This window comes from Antechinus flavipes, chromosome 1 (genome assembly GCF_016432865.1).
Source record: "Antechinus flavipes isolate AdamAnt ecotype Samford, QLD, Australia chromosome 1, AdamAnt_v2, whole genome shotgun sequence".
Taxonomy (NCBI): domain Eukaryota; kingdom Metazoa; phylum Chordata; class Mammalia; order Dasyuromorphia; family Dasyuridae; genus Antechinus; species Antechinus flavipes.
In genome coordinates this window covers 695032945-695048978 of record NC_067398.1, presented here as the reverse complement: position 1 = coordinate 695048978, position 16034 = coordinate 695032945, and positions in this window count along the sequence as shown.

Sequence of the window (16034 nt, the reverse complement as noted above, 5' to 3'; positions counted from 1 at the left end):
ACTCCAGGTGATTTTTGCAATCTGATTAAAGAATTTCCTTTTTTCAATTTTTAATTATTTGATAAGAGAAGGAAGTAGAGGGAAGAATTAATAGTTGCCATGATCTTCAGGGAGATGTAAATCAATTCTAAAGTGCTGTGGTCAATCAATCAAAAAGCATTTATTAAATGCCCACTGTATGACAGAGTATTATGCTAAAAGCTGGAAATACAAATCCAAAAATAAAGCAATTTGCCAAATGAAATCAGGCAAAGATTCAAGGAAGAGATATGATGTCAAATATTGATCCCAGACAAGGTAAGGATCTAGTTCAGACTGAATTATTGTTGTGAAGTTATGTTCCAATCTTGGAGACCCCATTTGGGATTTTCATGACAGAGATACTGAAGTGATTTGCCCTTTCCTTCTCCAATTCATTTTATATATAAGGAAAGTGAGGCCCAGGGTCACACAGCTAGTAAATGTCTGAGGACAGATTTGAACTCAGGAAGATGAGCACCCTGACTTCAAACACAAATTCTATTCACTTCATGATCTATCTGCCCTAGTTCAGCCTAGATAGGAATTTTTTCTTTAATATTTTATTTTTCCAAATGCATACAAAGATAGTTTTTAATATTCATCTTTGCAAAACCTTGTGTTCCAAATTCTCCCTCTCTCCCCTCCATCCCTTCCCCTAGACAGCAAGCAATCCAATATTGGTTAAACATGTGCAGTTCTTCTAAACATATTTCCATATTCATCATGCTGAACAATAAAAATATAATCAAAAGGGGAAAACATGAGAAAGAAAAAAAAACAAGCAATCAAACAACAATAATAACAAAAGCTGAAAATACTATGCTTTGATCCACATTCAGTCTCCCTGGATGCAGATGGCACTTTTCATCACAAGTTTATTGGAATAGCCTTGAATCACCTCATTGTTGAAAAGCATCCAGTTGATTACACATAATCTTCTTGTTGCTGTGTACAATGTTCCCTTGGTTCTGCTCACTTCACTCAGCATCAGTCTTTCCAGACTTTTCTGAAATCAGCCTGCTCATCATTTCTTTTTTAAAAATTTATTTGTTTTTAAGAAATATTTTATTCAAACAATGTAAGAAAAAAAAAGAAATAATAAAAGAAAACATTGTCATGTGCCCAACAGAACATGAGGGAGAATTCAAAATATAAATTAACAGATCAAGAAAATATATATCTACATACATATATTAGTAGAAGAAATTATATTCATGAATATCCATCTTTACTTCCTTGTAAATTGTGTTTTGTTCTCAGCTGTGGACCTTTTTTACTTTATTTTTTTACCTTTTCATCTCTCCCACCCCAAGAAAGCTATAGTTTAGAAAAGATCTATTTATGTATACATATGTAGATATATATACACACACACATACATACACACCACATCCTCCCCATATACACACATCTTTCCTATCTTTGTAGAAAATTTTAATTCTTTGCTTTAATTCTGCTCCTTAACTTGCCTTGATATTAATTAACCTTCCCCATCCAAGGATCTCTCCCTTTTCTTCTTCCCTTACTCTTTGCTTCCCCATTCGCCCATCCTTCTTCCTTTATTTCTTTAAAAATTTTGGAGGGTGCTATATACCCTTCATGGGAATATGTGGTGTTGCCTATTTAGTCCATTCCAGATATGAGTAGATTTTCAGAACAACAACCCTCTTCCCTCCTCTACTGCCTCTATGCCTATTCGGCACTTTTCCCATTACCTCTTTTTACACTATGTACCTCATTAATATACTGATGACTATTAACCTTAACTCTGCTCCAATCTTTCTTTTGAGCTATCCTATTGTTGATGTCAATCTTTAACATATGGTATACATTTCTCATGTTAAAAAAAACATAGAGGCAGTTATGTGGCACAGTGGATAGAGCACTAGCCCTGAAGTCAGAAGGACCTGAGTTCAAATTTTATCTCAGACACTTAACACGTCCTGGCTATGTGACTCTGGGCAAGTCATTTAACCCCAATTGCCTCAGCAAAAAAACAAAAAAAGAAAAAAAACAAATAAACATTATTTGTCCATATCAATTGAATTCCTTGAAATTGATACTGGCTCTTATATGTTAATTTTTCTATTAAGTTCAGGTTTGGTTGATAGAAAGTCCTGAAAATCTGCAAGTTCGTTGAATGTCCATTTTTCTTGTTCAATATTACAGATAATTTACTGGATATATTTTTGGCCACAGGTTTAGTTTTTTTTATTGTCAGTACATATGATTTCAGTACCTGCAGGCTTTTATTGCGGCTGCTGCTAAGCTCTGTCCAATTCTATTTGTAGTTCCAGTATATTTGAATTGTTTTTTTCTTGTTCCTTGCAAAATTTTCTCTTTGATATGGGGGTTTCAAAATTTGGCAATAATATTCCTTTTTTAAAAAAATAACTTTTTATTGACAGAACCCATGCCAGGGTAATTTTTTTACAGCATTATCCCTTGCACTCACTTCTGTTCCAATTTTTCCCCTCCCTCTCTCCACCCCCTCCCCGAGATGGCAAGCAGTCCTTTACATGTTAAATAGGTTACAATATGGCAATAATATTCCTATGTGTTTTCCAACAAAGGATCTCATTGAGGTGATGATTGGCATATTTTTTTCTATTTCTACTTTCCCCTCATGTTTTATCACTCCAGGACAATTTCCTTAGATTATTTCTTGCATTCTTGTGTCAAGGTTTTTTTTTTTGGTTACAACTTTCAGGCAATCCAATTATTCTTATATTTCCTCCTCTTGATCTGTTCTCCAGATCTGTTGTTTTTGTTATAAGATACTTCACATTCTGTTCTATTTTTTCATTCTTTAAAATCTGTTTTGTCATTTCTTGGTCTTTCGTGGCTTCACTGGCTTCCAACTCTAATTTTCAAAGAATTATTCTTATCTTTGAGACCTATATCTCCTTTTCTAGTTGGTTAACTTTCCCCCCTAATCGTCTTATTTTTCTTGGATGATTTTTAGTATTATTTTTTAGTTTTTCCTCAATGTCTCTCATTTGATTTTTAAATTCTCTTTTTAATTCTTCTATATATTAGCTCTGGGTAGGAGCCATTTCACATTATTCTTTGGGATAGAAGCTTTTTTTACTTTGGTGTCCTCTTCTGAAGATGAACCCTGGTCTTCTCTGTTCTTATAGTTAAGTTTTTATACTTGGGATCTTTCTTCTTTGCCAATTCATTAAAAAAAAAGAGGTATTAGTGTAAGTACCTCAAATTATGGGATGAGGGAATGGTCTTCTAGGTTCACCTCAGCTCCTCTTCTGAGCTGGAACCTCAAACCAAGAGCTCCACCCTCCAGCAAGTGCCTGCAACCAGCATCGTCCCTGCCCCCCTATTTCTGCACTCCCAGTGTGCTGGTTCCTTCTCACCCTGCAGCACAGCTGGGTCTGGTATTTTCAATCAGCCAAGGTTCACTCTTTATTCCTGGACCCCCACTTCTCAAGCTGTCCCTGAGGTGAAAGTCTCTGTGGTTCCTGCTGAGTATCCAACAACACCTAGCTCCTCACTTGCTGTTTGGGAGTTAATCGAGAGGTGTTTGCACTTCACATGGGTTAATCCTCAACCCAGAGTCTTTCTTTAGATCTTCTTGGGTTTTACCTGGAGGATTCCTGTTCTGCTTCAAGTCTTCTTGATTTTTTGCCAGTCTATGTTCACCCTGAGGCACATATTTATTCTATTTGTGGGAGAAATCTGGAGCATTTGAAACTTACCAACTCCCTCTACTATCTTCCCAGAATCTTCCCCTAATCATTTTTATAGAACAATAATATCCATATGTCATAAATTATTCAGTCATTGCCCAACTGATAGGTCTCTACTTAATTTCTAGTTTGCCATTACAAAAAGAGCTGCTTTGAACACTTTTGCACATGAGGATCCTTTTCCCTCTTTTATGATTTCTTTGGGATATAAGCCCAGTAATGGCACTGCTGGATCAAAGCCTTTTGGGTATAATTCCAAATTACTCTCCAGAATGATTGGATCAGTTCACAACTCCACCAACAATGCATCAGTATCCCATTTTTCTTTCCTATATCTCCTCCGACATTCATCATTATCTTTCCCTGTCATCTTAATCTGAGAGGTTTAAAGTGGTACCTGAAAGTTGCCTTAATTTGCATTTCTCTAATCAATAGTGATTAAGAACATCTTTTCATATAACTAAAATTGGCTTTAATTTCTTCATCTGAAAATTGTTCATGTCCTTTCACCATTTATCAATATATTCTTCTAAATTTGAGTCAATTCTCTATATATTTCACAAATGAAGCCTTTATCAGAAACACTGGCTGTAAAAAATTTTCCCGAGGTTTCTGCTTGATTTCTAATCTTCATTGCTTGGTTTGGTTTGTGTAAAACCTTTTTAATTTAATGTAATCAAAATTATCCATTTTTCATTTCATGTTTTCTAGTTGTTCTTTGGCCATAAATCTAGATAGGAATTGTATAGTGTGATCTTTGTGACCCATTCTAAGGAAACAGCCTGGGGGAAAATTAATAATTACCAGTAGGATGAGGCTAAACATCTGGCATATGATTTAGATTGTCTAAAGGGCATTTACTAGCATTTACTACATTTACTAAAGTATTTACTAGCATATACAAACATTAATAATTCTATCTTACTTTCTGGGGTTTGGACAGATAAATTATAGGATCATTTGGAGATAATCAACAGAGGGATGACTCTGGAGGATGGTCTGGGTGGGAAGACTTGAGACAGGGTGATCAACCAACAGACTAGTGTGATAATTCAGATGGGAGGTGATAAGGGCCTGTGCCAGAAAAGAGAAGGAAGCATATGTCAGAGATATTAAGTAAGTAGACCTAGTCTCTGAGTGGATATGAAAAATGAGGAAAACATCTGGTTTTCTAGTTTAGGTGATTGGGGCAATGGTGGTCCCATTAATAGTTAAACAATAATAATTGGATCTAATTAGGTGTGATCTAGACCTAATAATTGTATTTAATTAGAATAATAATTAGACTTTAGGCATTTTCAATAGCTTTCTCCATTTCTAATACATTCTGCCTTGTCATATCTGTTTAGAAGGTGGGAAGATCTGGGAGGAAGTGATTTGGGAAGCATATCAATAGTCAACAAGAATTAGTAGTGTTATCAGAATTTTGCTGTCTCAGTCTCTAAACTGTGGATAGCTAGTCCTACACAAAGCAGTTTTTTTAATATTAGCTTTTTATTTTCAAAATATATGCAAAGATAGTTTTCAATATTCACCGTTACAACCTTGTGTTCCAAATTTTTTCCCTCCCTTTTCCCTTCCTTCCTCCCCTAGACAGCTCATAATCCAATATATGTTAAACAGGTTCAATTCTTCTAAACATATTTCCGCATTTATCATGGTGCACAAGAAAAATCAGATCAAAAAGAAAAAAAAAGCCAGAAAATAGCAACAAAAATGGTAAAAATACGGTGTTGTGATCCACATTCAGTTCCCACAGAACTCTTTCTAGATTCTACAAATCTATTGGAATTGGCCTGAATCACATCATTGTTAAAAAGAGCCACAAGAGATAGATTTTAGAGATTAAGTAGCCATTTAAGCAATCACTTTCACAGTGAGGAATAGAGTTTGCAAATAGGAATTTCTCCTGGGAAAGAGGTCTCCTCCTGTGGCAAGAAGGTAAGAGATTTTGTATAGAAATCATAAATGGGAAGGGAGGGGGAAAGTGGATTACAATACAGTCAGATTAAGGGCCTGAATGGTTTACTATGACAAGCCCACAAAGGCAGGACAATATGGGTCTCCTCTGGTTCTGTAGGAATAGTTCTTAAGTGATTATTTCAAATCACAAGAGTCATTACTTGATGGGAGACAGGACCAGAGTTCTATGACAGGAACAGGTTCTACAATCTTTGATTGATCACTTAACATTTACAGGAGAGCATTAAGAACTGATTGATTATTTCAGGCTGCAGTGTAAGACTGACTCTCGAGTCAGAAGAGGCAGCTCAGAAATCTAAATGATTAGTATATTCATTATACTTATCATCTTAGTATTTATTAAAATCATACTAATTTATTAATCATTATATTTATCTTGACATTTATTAAAATCATAATAATTTTTCCTCAGGCATAATTTAAAATAACTAGCATCTATATAATACTTTACCTTCATTCAACAGGAGAAGTAGAAAAAAATAATGTTATCCTGAAACAAACTGGCCAAGGAATGTGCTGAAACAATCTTAGCTTCCAGATAGGAAGATTGTTCTTAGACCACAAAAGATACTCATGGGAAGCCCCAGTTAAGGCCTTCTGGCTACTGATCTTAAAGGCATTTTCTACAACCTGGTAATTGAGTCCCCACTAAAGAATATCAAAGAAAAACATTTTGGAACCTTACTAGAAAGGATGCTATCAGATGTTGCTCACCATTAACATGGCTATCAATTCTCAAAGTCTTTGTCCTTGGATCCATGGATCATGCCTTTAAGAGACTTTATTTATTTTTTATTTTTTGAAGCTTTTATTCTTCATTAAAAGCCTTTTAAAAACTAGACATGTAGCACATACTTGTGAGAAATACTGAAAAGTTGGGTTTCCACGTGTTGCAAGCTTTGAAGTATTGTAGGATAATGGGTACCATTGACCAATAGGTTTTTCAGAATGTGAGAAGTTAAGAAAGGTTAAGATTCCATAGAACAATTAAGTGATCAATAGAAGCCTTGAGCAAACAAGGAATTGGGGAGCTAGGAATCAGCAGCCAATCAGAAAGGATCTTGTGGTTTTGAGAAAACCACAAATTTAAGATAATAGCAGATCCCACCCAAACTAGTTGGGGTCAATTACCTGTCTTGACCAAATCAATATTGTCCCTGCTCAATAGGCTAATTGAATATTAAACAACACAGCCCATAGGAGAAGTTTTCTGCCATTTTTGAACATGGGATGTATGATGAGGGAGGAGGGACATGCTGATACATATTTAGGGGTAAATATATAGTGGATGTATCAGAAAGGCTGTAACCTAGAAGGGAACAGACCAATCCAGTCTCTGAAGGGAAGGACTGCACCAAACTAACAAGTATAAAGCTTCTCCTGTTTGTGCTCAGGGTTCCCTCTTCCTGAAGAGGAGTCGAGGTTGCTTCTGGCCAGAAATGTTAAGACAATTCCTTAAGATTCTTCTTTAATAAATTTTCCTCGATATCTGATTCTTATTTAATAAAATTTCCTCAATATCTGATTCTTCTTTAATAAATTTTCCTCGATATGTTTCTAACAATCCTGTAGTACCTACAGCAAAGGAGGTAATTAAAAAGTTAACAACAGCTTGTTAAAAAGCTTTTAAAGACTTACATTTAAGATTTAATATCTTAAACTGCAGTAAGACTTGTGGGATACCCTGTACATTATGGCTTAAAAAGAGATCACAGGTTGGGGCAATTCGAATATACCAGGGCCTTAGAACAAGAGCACAAATGAATCTATTCTAGATGGATTTGGGCAAGCTCCATGTCATTTCTGCACCAGGATTTCACATGGGAATGCCCCTGCTGAGGCAGTCCAGTGGGACGGCTCTGAGGTTCAGGATTTCTTGAATGTAATTGATGAAAATTGACTTGTCAAGTTAAATAATCCCTCACCAATGGCCATAGATGTTTGTCAGGCTGTGAGTGTAGCCACTTAGAATACACCTTTCATTCCTATGGTCTTATTAAAAGACTTTGAGTTTTGACTTACAAGGCCTTACTAGAACCCAGAGGAGAATATATGTGGGATTTTGTGGTCTACTATGATATGTAGGAGATTAAGGACCAGTTTATTTGTAATAAGTAGAATGGAAATAATTTTAGATATTTGGTATGGAATTGAAAAATTATGGACTTCACAGCTATTCTAGTAGCACATAGATAAAAATGGAAAACCTAATTATAGGAAATAAGATCTAATGGGTTGGGCAAAGAATAGGAAGTCTCCTAAGTAGATAAAAATTCTTTCAAGACATTGGTAGCTTCATCGAAGAAACTGGTACTAGAATTGTACTTGTTGACTTCTAAGATTCTTTCCACCTTTAAATCTACTGATATAATCAGATTGATTCTGTATCTTTAAAATTTTTTCCCCTATTTACAGTTAGTTGATTTTGTCCTATAACTATGATTCTTTGTTTCTAAATTTAATTCAGAAACTTACATGGCCTATATGTAATGAGTTAAATTTAGAAATGCAGTTCTGTTGATCACTTCTATTCTTTTTTATTTCTTTTAAATAGTATTTTATTTTTCAAAATACATGCTAAGTAAGATAGTTTTAAATATTCACCTTTGCAAATCCTTGTGTTCCAATTTTTATCCCTTTCTCCCTTCCTCTACCCTCCCCAAGACAGCAAGCGATCAAATATAAGTTAAACATGTGCAGTTATCCTAAACATATCTCCATATTCATCATGCTGCATGAGAAAAATCAGATCAAAAGAGGAAAAACACTAGAAAGAAAAAATAAGCAAATAAAGAACTACAATAGCAACAAAAAAGGTGAAATCCACATTTGATCCACATTCAGTCTCCATAGTTCTCTCTCTGAGTAAGGATGGCATTGTTCTATTCTTGTCTTAAAGAGATATGTTACCTTTGAAGGATGCAAGTGGACACCAGGTAGTACCTTTACACCGTCATGTATCCTTTAGGGACCTAACAGGTCTGTTATCCAAAGAAATCTGGTTTGTTGTGTCTTTGCAAATGCAGATGGCCTCAAAGAGTGAACATTTCTTAATCACTGGAAGGAAGGAGGAGGTTGTCACTAGCCATCCTTCCTAATTTCGATTCAATCAAATTTTCTTCCATTTCTGATGCTAACCTTCCTATTTTCTATATTACCCAAAACGATAAAAGAAACTCGTCCCCCTCATTCAAATTCTTGGTTTGGGAAACTGAGAACTCATTGATTGGTGAATTTGTGCTTTACTAGTGAAGTAATTGTGCTAGGAACTTTGTGCTTTAAGGTTGGCAACCACAAGAGGCTTTAGGGAAGGGAAGTCGATCCCTTGTGGGGAATTCTCCTATTAAGAGTACTCAGTGAGATTTTTCACCAACGGGCATCTCTGCTGAAAGCTGCACCTGGATTAGACTCCTTTCTCCAGGCCCAGCCTTTCCAAGAGAAGGTAAACCCCATATGCACTATTAGGGAAGTCTGAGCTTCTTTAACTTTTGTCCTATTCAACTTTAAGTGCGACCGTCAACAACATTTGGCAATGGTAAATCTGTGAATCAGAACAAGGGATTAAGTAAAGTCTTGGGAAAAATTTCTTTCTTTTGGAGGCAATGGCTTGCCCAGGATCACATTTGAACTCAGGACTCCTGATTCCAGAACTGATGGCCTTAAGTAGCTTATTGTCATTCAATTGTTTCAGTCATGTCTGACTCTTTGGGATCCTATTCGGGATTTTCTTGGCAGAGATACTGAAGTGATTTGCCATTTCCTTCTCTACTTCTTGTTACATATGAAGAAACCGAGGCAAACAAGGTTCAGTGACTTGTTCAGGATCACCCAGTTAGTAAGGGTCTGAAACCAGATTTGAACACAAGATGACTCACTTATCTCACAATATCCCTTCTCTGTACCCTATTCCTTGGCTGCCAATAAATCTTCCCAAGGTACAAGTCTATATCATTCCACTGCTCAAAAGCCTCTAGTAGCTCAAGAAGGGAGTGATCATGTTTATGATTACTTAGTTCATGGGCCAGTAGTTATAAAGAGCAGAGGAGACAATATGTGCCAATTGCTTCATAAAACTTTAAGGTCATTAATAATTATTATTAAATAAAAAATAAACTTCCCAGGCAATCATTTAATGCTCTCAGTAGTCTGGCTCCCACCTGCCATTCCAGGAATATTTCATTTTACTCCATAATGTTCATATATGCTATGTCGGACTATTAAAGTAATTCCTTATCTTCTCCTCTAAAACTTCATTATCTGGATTATATTTACTTTCTCCTCTCTGATCTGTAAATTCTTCTATTTCTCCAAAGTACATTTGAGGTCTTGTCTCTTCTGTGAAGAGGAAGGGAACAAAGCATGTGTGAAGTGCCTACAATGGGCCAGATGTTACACTAATGCTTTACAAATATTACCTTATCTGATCTTCACAATAATCCTTCAATATAGATAATATTATTAATCTCATTTTATAGTTGAGAAAACTGAGGCAGATATCAATTAAGTGAGTTGTCCAGGGTTATACAGTTAGTAAACGTCTGACAAATATTGTATTTGATTGTCTCAAGATCACAAAACTAGTAAGTGTCTAAGGTCAGATTTGAACTTAGTAAAATGAATCTTCCTGACTCTGATCCAGTACTCCATCTACTGCTCCATCTAGTTCACATGGAAAAAATTGTCTAAAAATCCACAAATTAAAAATTGGTCATTCCCTCCTTAATTACCCAAGAGCACTTGGTCTGAATCTCTCTTTTATCTTTATCACAATGAACCTTTGGCCATTTGAAGGAAGGAAGGAAGAAAGGAGGAGGAGAAGGAAGGAGAGAAGGAAGGAAGGAGGGAAGGAAGGAATGAAGAAGAGAAGGAAGGAAGAAAGGAAAGAAGAGAGGGAAAGAAAGAGATAGAAAGAAAAAAAGAAATGTTATTGATATCTTTTATTTTTATATGTCATTTCTGGAATTAAGGTTCCCTAACTTTAACCCCCACTTCTTTTATATCTCAACTTTTATCTAAGAAAAAACAGCTAAAAAAATCAACCAATCTGCTCATTGTATATGAAAAGTGTATATATCATCCCACAATCAGGACCATATATATCAAAATATTTATAACATTTTTTTGTGATAACAAAGAACAAGAAACAACATAGATAGCCATCAGTTGGGTAGAGGCCATATAAATTGCAATGCATAAATATAATGAGTTACTATTGTTCTAAAGAAAATGATGAGAATGAGGGATTCTGAGAAACCTGGGAAGTCTTAAATGAATAGATGTAAAATGAAGTAAATAGAACCATGAGGACACAAATACACACACGTATACCCCCATACAGCAGCAGCAGCTAGATAGCACAATGTATAAAGTATCAGCTCTTCTGATAGAAGTTCAGACACTTCTTAGTTGTGAGACCCTGATCAAATCACTTAACTTATATATATGTATATGTATATATGTACATATGTACATATATACATATACATATATAATATACATATATATGGACAGAGAGGAATATTTATATATATAATATATGCATATATATAAAATACAAAAAGCATATATTATACATAGATAGATATTTGTGTATATGTGCATGTATGACTCCAACAACGTAAACTCCAAAAACGTTTTCCAATTTTAAAATTGAATTTCAATTTCAACTTTTAAAAATTGAAAGGGAGCTCAGTATGATAATAAGGACCAAGTTTTCCCCAAAAAAGAGCTTTGAGAAAGTCCCTCCCTCCCTTCTTAATCCTTTGGCCTCATGGCTGTGGAACACTGAATATAATAATGTTAGACTCAGTGGATATGATGGTTAATTTGATAAAACAAATTTTTTCCACTCTATTTTTGTTCTTTGTTATATAAAAGACAACTCTGGGTGGGGGAGAGATTTATTAGGAAATAAGAGTGATGCTAAAGCAAAAAATACCAATTTTTAAAATTATTTATAATCTAGTCACAGGTGTGAAAGTACCTCTTTCCATTCCTCTCTAATTTTTTTAGGATGATACTTTCTATATTTAAGCATGTTAAGTATCTATGATGCTGTTTCAAACCTCTCTTCCTCAAGCCAATTGCAATATCCTCTTCCACTTCTATCAAAATTAAGAACTTGTCTCACGCTGAGGCAATACTCCAAAAAATTGGAGAGATGCTCTCTTCTCTTTAATTCTGCACTTCAATCATTTCACCATCATTCTCCACTCTCTCCTTCGCTGTTCCAGTTTCAGAGGAAGGGGTGGCCCTTCTCTTTACCAAATCCATTTGCTAAGCCTTCTAATTAATCCCTGCACTCTCTACAAAAAAAAACCCAAAAAAACAAAAACCAAGAAACCAAAAAACCACAAACCTTTATTGCTTTATTCTTGTTTCTTTCCCTACTGATTTGAAAACCTCTCTTCCTCAAGCCAATTGCAATATCCTCTTCCATTTCTGTCAAAATTAAGAACTTGTCTCACACCGAAGCAATACTCCAAAAAGTTGGAGAGATGCTCTCTTCTCTTTAATTCTGCACTTCAATCATTTCACCATCATTCTCCACTCTCTCCTTAGCTGTTCCAGTTTCAGAGGAAGGTACCAAATCCATTGATACCAAATCCATTTGCTAGGCCTTCTAATTAATTCCTGTTCTCTCTACCAAAAAAAAAAAAAAACAAAACCCAAAAAACCACAAACCTTTATTGCTTTATTCTTGTTTCTTTCCCTACTGATTTGAAACATGAACAAATCTCTTTCTTCCTTTAAAATTCTCTTTATGAAAATGAGCCTTTTTAAAGGCTGATTGCCAGAAGGGTGGGATTGATTGATAGTTATGGTTAGAATGTATGGTTCTAAACACTACCCCTTCTACAAATCCTCTCCACCATGTTTTTCCTTTCAAGGGACAAATAATAGAATTGGCTTTTTCTGTTCTTTACATATTGCCACCTTTAAAGAAATTCTGAACTATTTAGAGATTTTAGCACATTTTTGAGAAAAGTGCTAAATGTAGTAGTGTTCAGTGCTACATGTGACTGTGATGAGGTTCCAAGACATTTCATTTGGATAGCTTTTATAAGCTAGAAGCTTTGCATTTATAGCACCCTCTCTGAGCCCACTGTTTCAACCCTTTAATATCATTCATAAGCTAGAATACCAGAGAAGAACTAACTGTTTTTTGTCTTCTGTTTTCCAAGGGGACCAATGATATTACAGGGGAATGATTCGTGTGTAAATTGGATTTAAATGAGGTGAAGTTGCACAAAATAATCAACCTCACTTTCCCAGTCATCAAAACACAGTGGCAAAACATGTCAGGATGACTGGTGATGGCCTGGGATGCAGTGGACGACCTGGGCATCTTCATTGCCCAGGACAAGTTCTAAGCACTCATCTGTAAAATGAGATATTATTATCTTAATAGCTTTGGAACTAATTGTTCTCATTCATTCGTTCTATTAGAAAAAGTCTCTATGTACCTGGTTAGACATGTCCCTAACTCACCGACGGGTTTGAGGTCTATCAGTTTTCTTCAACTTGTTATACATCTGCTAAGATGGTTTGCCAGAATGTGGCTGTTGGGCATCCTATAGTTTCACAGATGACAATTGAATGAATCAGGCAGACACAAAAGGTGGATGAACAGCCCTAAAAAAGGCTTGACAAGCCCTCACACAAGAGGTATTAGTCCTCCTGAACATCCCTACATCCCACATGTCTAATTACTTCTTCCTAGACTATGTCTCCCCTCTTACTTCGAAAGATAATCCTGAGGAATGAGGAAGTTTCTCTGGTACTCACAAGCTGACACAATGGCGTGCTCCCAATGGAGGAGTATGGTCTTACTAGACTATATTTTTAAATATGATCTCATCTCATCACTGAGATAATAGAGTGAGATTTTATAAAAAAAAATAGTTCTCCCAAAATCCAAGAGAAAAAATGGTCTCAAACTTAGAGAGCACATATGGCAAAGGGTTGACTCATAGCTCCTGGTTGGATGGAAGAGCTTCTCTTCCTTTCTAGAGTCCTCATGAATTTCCCCTGTGTTCTATGTAGCTCTTGGCTGGGCCCTAAGCCCTCAGAGATCCCAGAAATTACATTTCTCTCTACTCTAAAGTGGCCAAACTCCCTGCAGTTAAGACCGAGTTAGCCCCCTGGATACTCCAGAATTAGCTGGAGTCAGGATAAGCAGAAGTCCTTGGTCTTTATTCTTGGTCTTTAGAGGTAGAAGTGAAGGAATGGACACAGGATCTCCATGATCTTCCTTCTCCTTGTTTACTGCCGAAGTGACTCTGGCTAGTCTTACTCCACCCCTACTCCTTCCTACAATTCTCTGTATACACCAATTATTGAGACAGCACAGAATAGTGGGAAGGGCCATTTTCCAAGCATATGCTAATAGAGTATTGTCCAATCAGTAATTAGCCTTAAGTGCTGGGTTGTCTAACCCCAGGGCATCAACTCAGAGTTTCAACCCTTTATAACTTATCATTTTGTAAAGCCTGTAAATCATGTCTAAATCTGTACTTTGTATTATACAGACTGAGCTGTGTAAAATTCTTCCCCTTAAAAAATCAAATGTAAGTGTGCTAGTATAATATAAAGACTAACATGTAACTGGCTTTATGGAGAACTAGTCATTTATCTTACTAAAGAAATTATTTTTAAACCATTTCTAATATTGGATCAAAACCTTGGATATCTTAATTTGTAGTTTTAATAGTAAATACAACACTTAATCCATGCATGTCTTTTATTAATGATCTTATTTAATGACAGCTCATATTCCTATAGTGCTATAAAGTTTAGAAAACTTCTGTACAACAAAAATAGATTAAGAAGGCAGCATAAATAGTGTCATCCCTATTTTCAAGATGAGGAAACTGAGGCTCAGAAATCCTTACAGCAGCTAATGTCTTTTCCCTAAAGGTTAGCTCTACTGTATTGGGGCAGCTAGGTTATATAGTGGCCTGGAGTCAAATCTGGCCTCAGGCACCTTCTAGTTGTGGGACCCTGGACAAGTCACTTCATCTTGTCTGCCTCAGTTTCCTCATCTGTAAAATGAGCAGGTAAAGAAAATGGCAGACCACCCCAAGAAAACCCCAAATGTGATTATGAAGTGTTGGGTATGACTGTGTCAGTCAGTAAACAAACATCTATTAAGCACTTATTACATGTCAGATACTGTGCAAAGCACTGGGAATATAAAGAAAGGCAAAAACAAATAAAGGTCAATGCCTTCAATTAGAGTCAGTTCTAATGGTGGTGACAACGTGCAAAAAAATAGGAACATACAAGATTATATACAAAGTAGATGAAAGGTGAATTCAGAGGAGAATGCACCCCAATGGGGGAGAGGGAAGGGGACAAGAAAGGTATTCTGCTGAAAGTGGGGCAAGAGCTCATTCTTCAAAGGAACCGTGACAGCCAAGAGGCATAAATGAGGAAAATCCATTCCATCATGAGGAACATCTTGAAGATGGAAGATGGAGATTGTGATGTCTGAGCATCTGCAAGTAGACCAGTTATAACTAGCTTGTGGAGGTTATGTAGGATAGTAAAATATGAGGAGATGATTGGAAAAATGAAGATGTGCTTGGCTTTGAAGGGCTAAGCAGAGGATTTTCTTTCTTTTTCTCATAATTAAAACTTTTTATTGACAGAACCCATGCCAGGGTAATTTTTTACAGCATTATCCCTTGCACTCACTTCTGTTCCGATTTTTCCCCTCCCTCCCTCCACCCCCTCCCCCAGATAGCAAGCAGTCCTTTACATGTTAACTAGATTACAGTATATCCTAGATAAAATATATATGTGCAGAACTGAACAGTTCTCTTGTTGCACAGGGAGAATTGGATTCAGAAGGTAAAAATAACCCGGGAAGAAAAACAAAAATGCAAATAGTTTACAGTCATTTCCCAGTGTTCTTTCTTTGGGTGTAGCTGCTTCTGTCCATCCTTGATCAATTGAAACTGAGTTAGATCTCTTTGTCGAAGAAATCCACTTCCATCACAATACATCCTCAAACAATATTGTTGTTAAGGTATATAATGATCTCCTGGTTCTGCTCATTTCACTTAGCATTAGTTCATGTAAGTCTCGCCAATCCTCTCTATATTCATCCTAAGCAGAGGATTTTCAATTTAAACATAGAAGCAATAGGGAGCCAATGAAACTCATTAAGCTGGAGAGATGACTTGATCAGACATAGACTTCATTTCCCCTCTCATTGCCGACATATTTTATTTGAGGCTCTGCTTGGAATTGTGGGGTTATTTGCTTTTGTGTTTGCATTATAGATATCTCTGGATCCATAGCAATAATGTCAAGATTTAT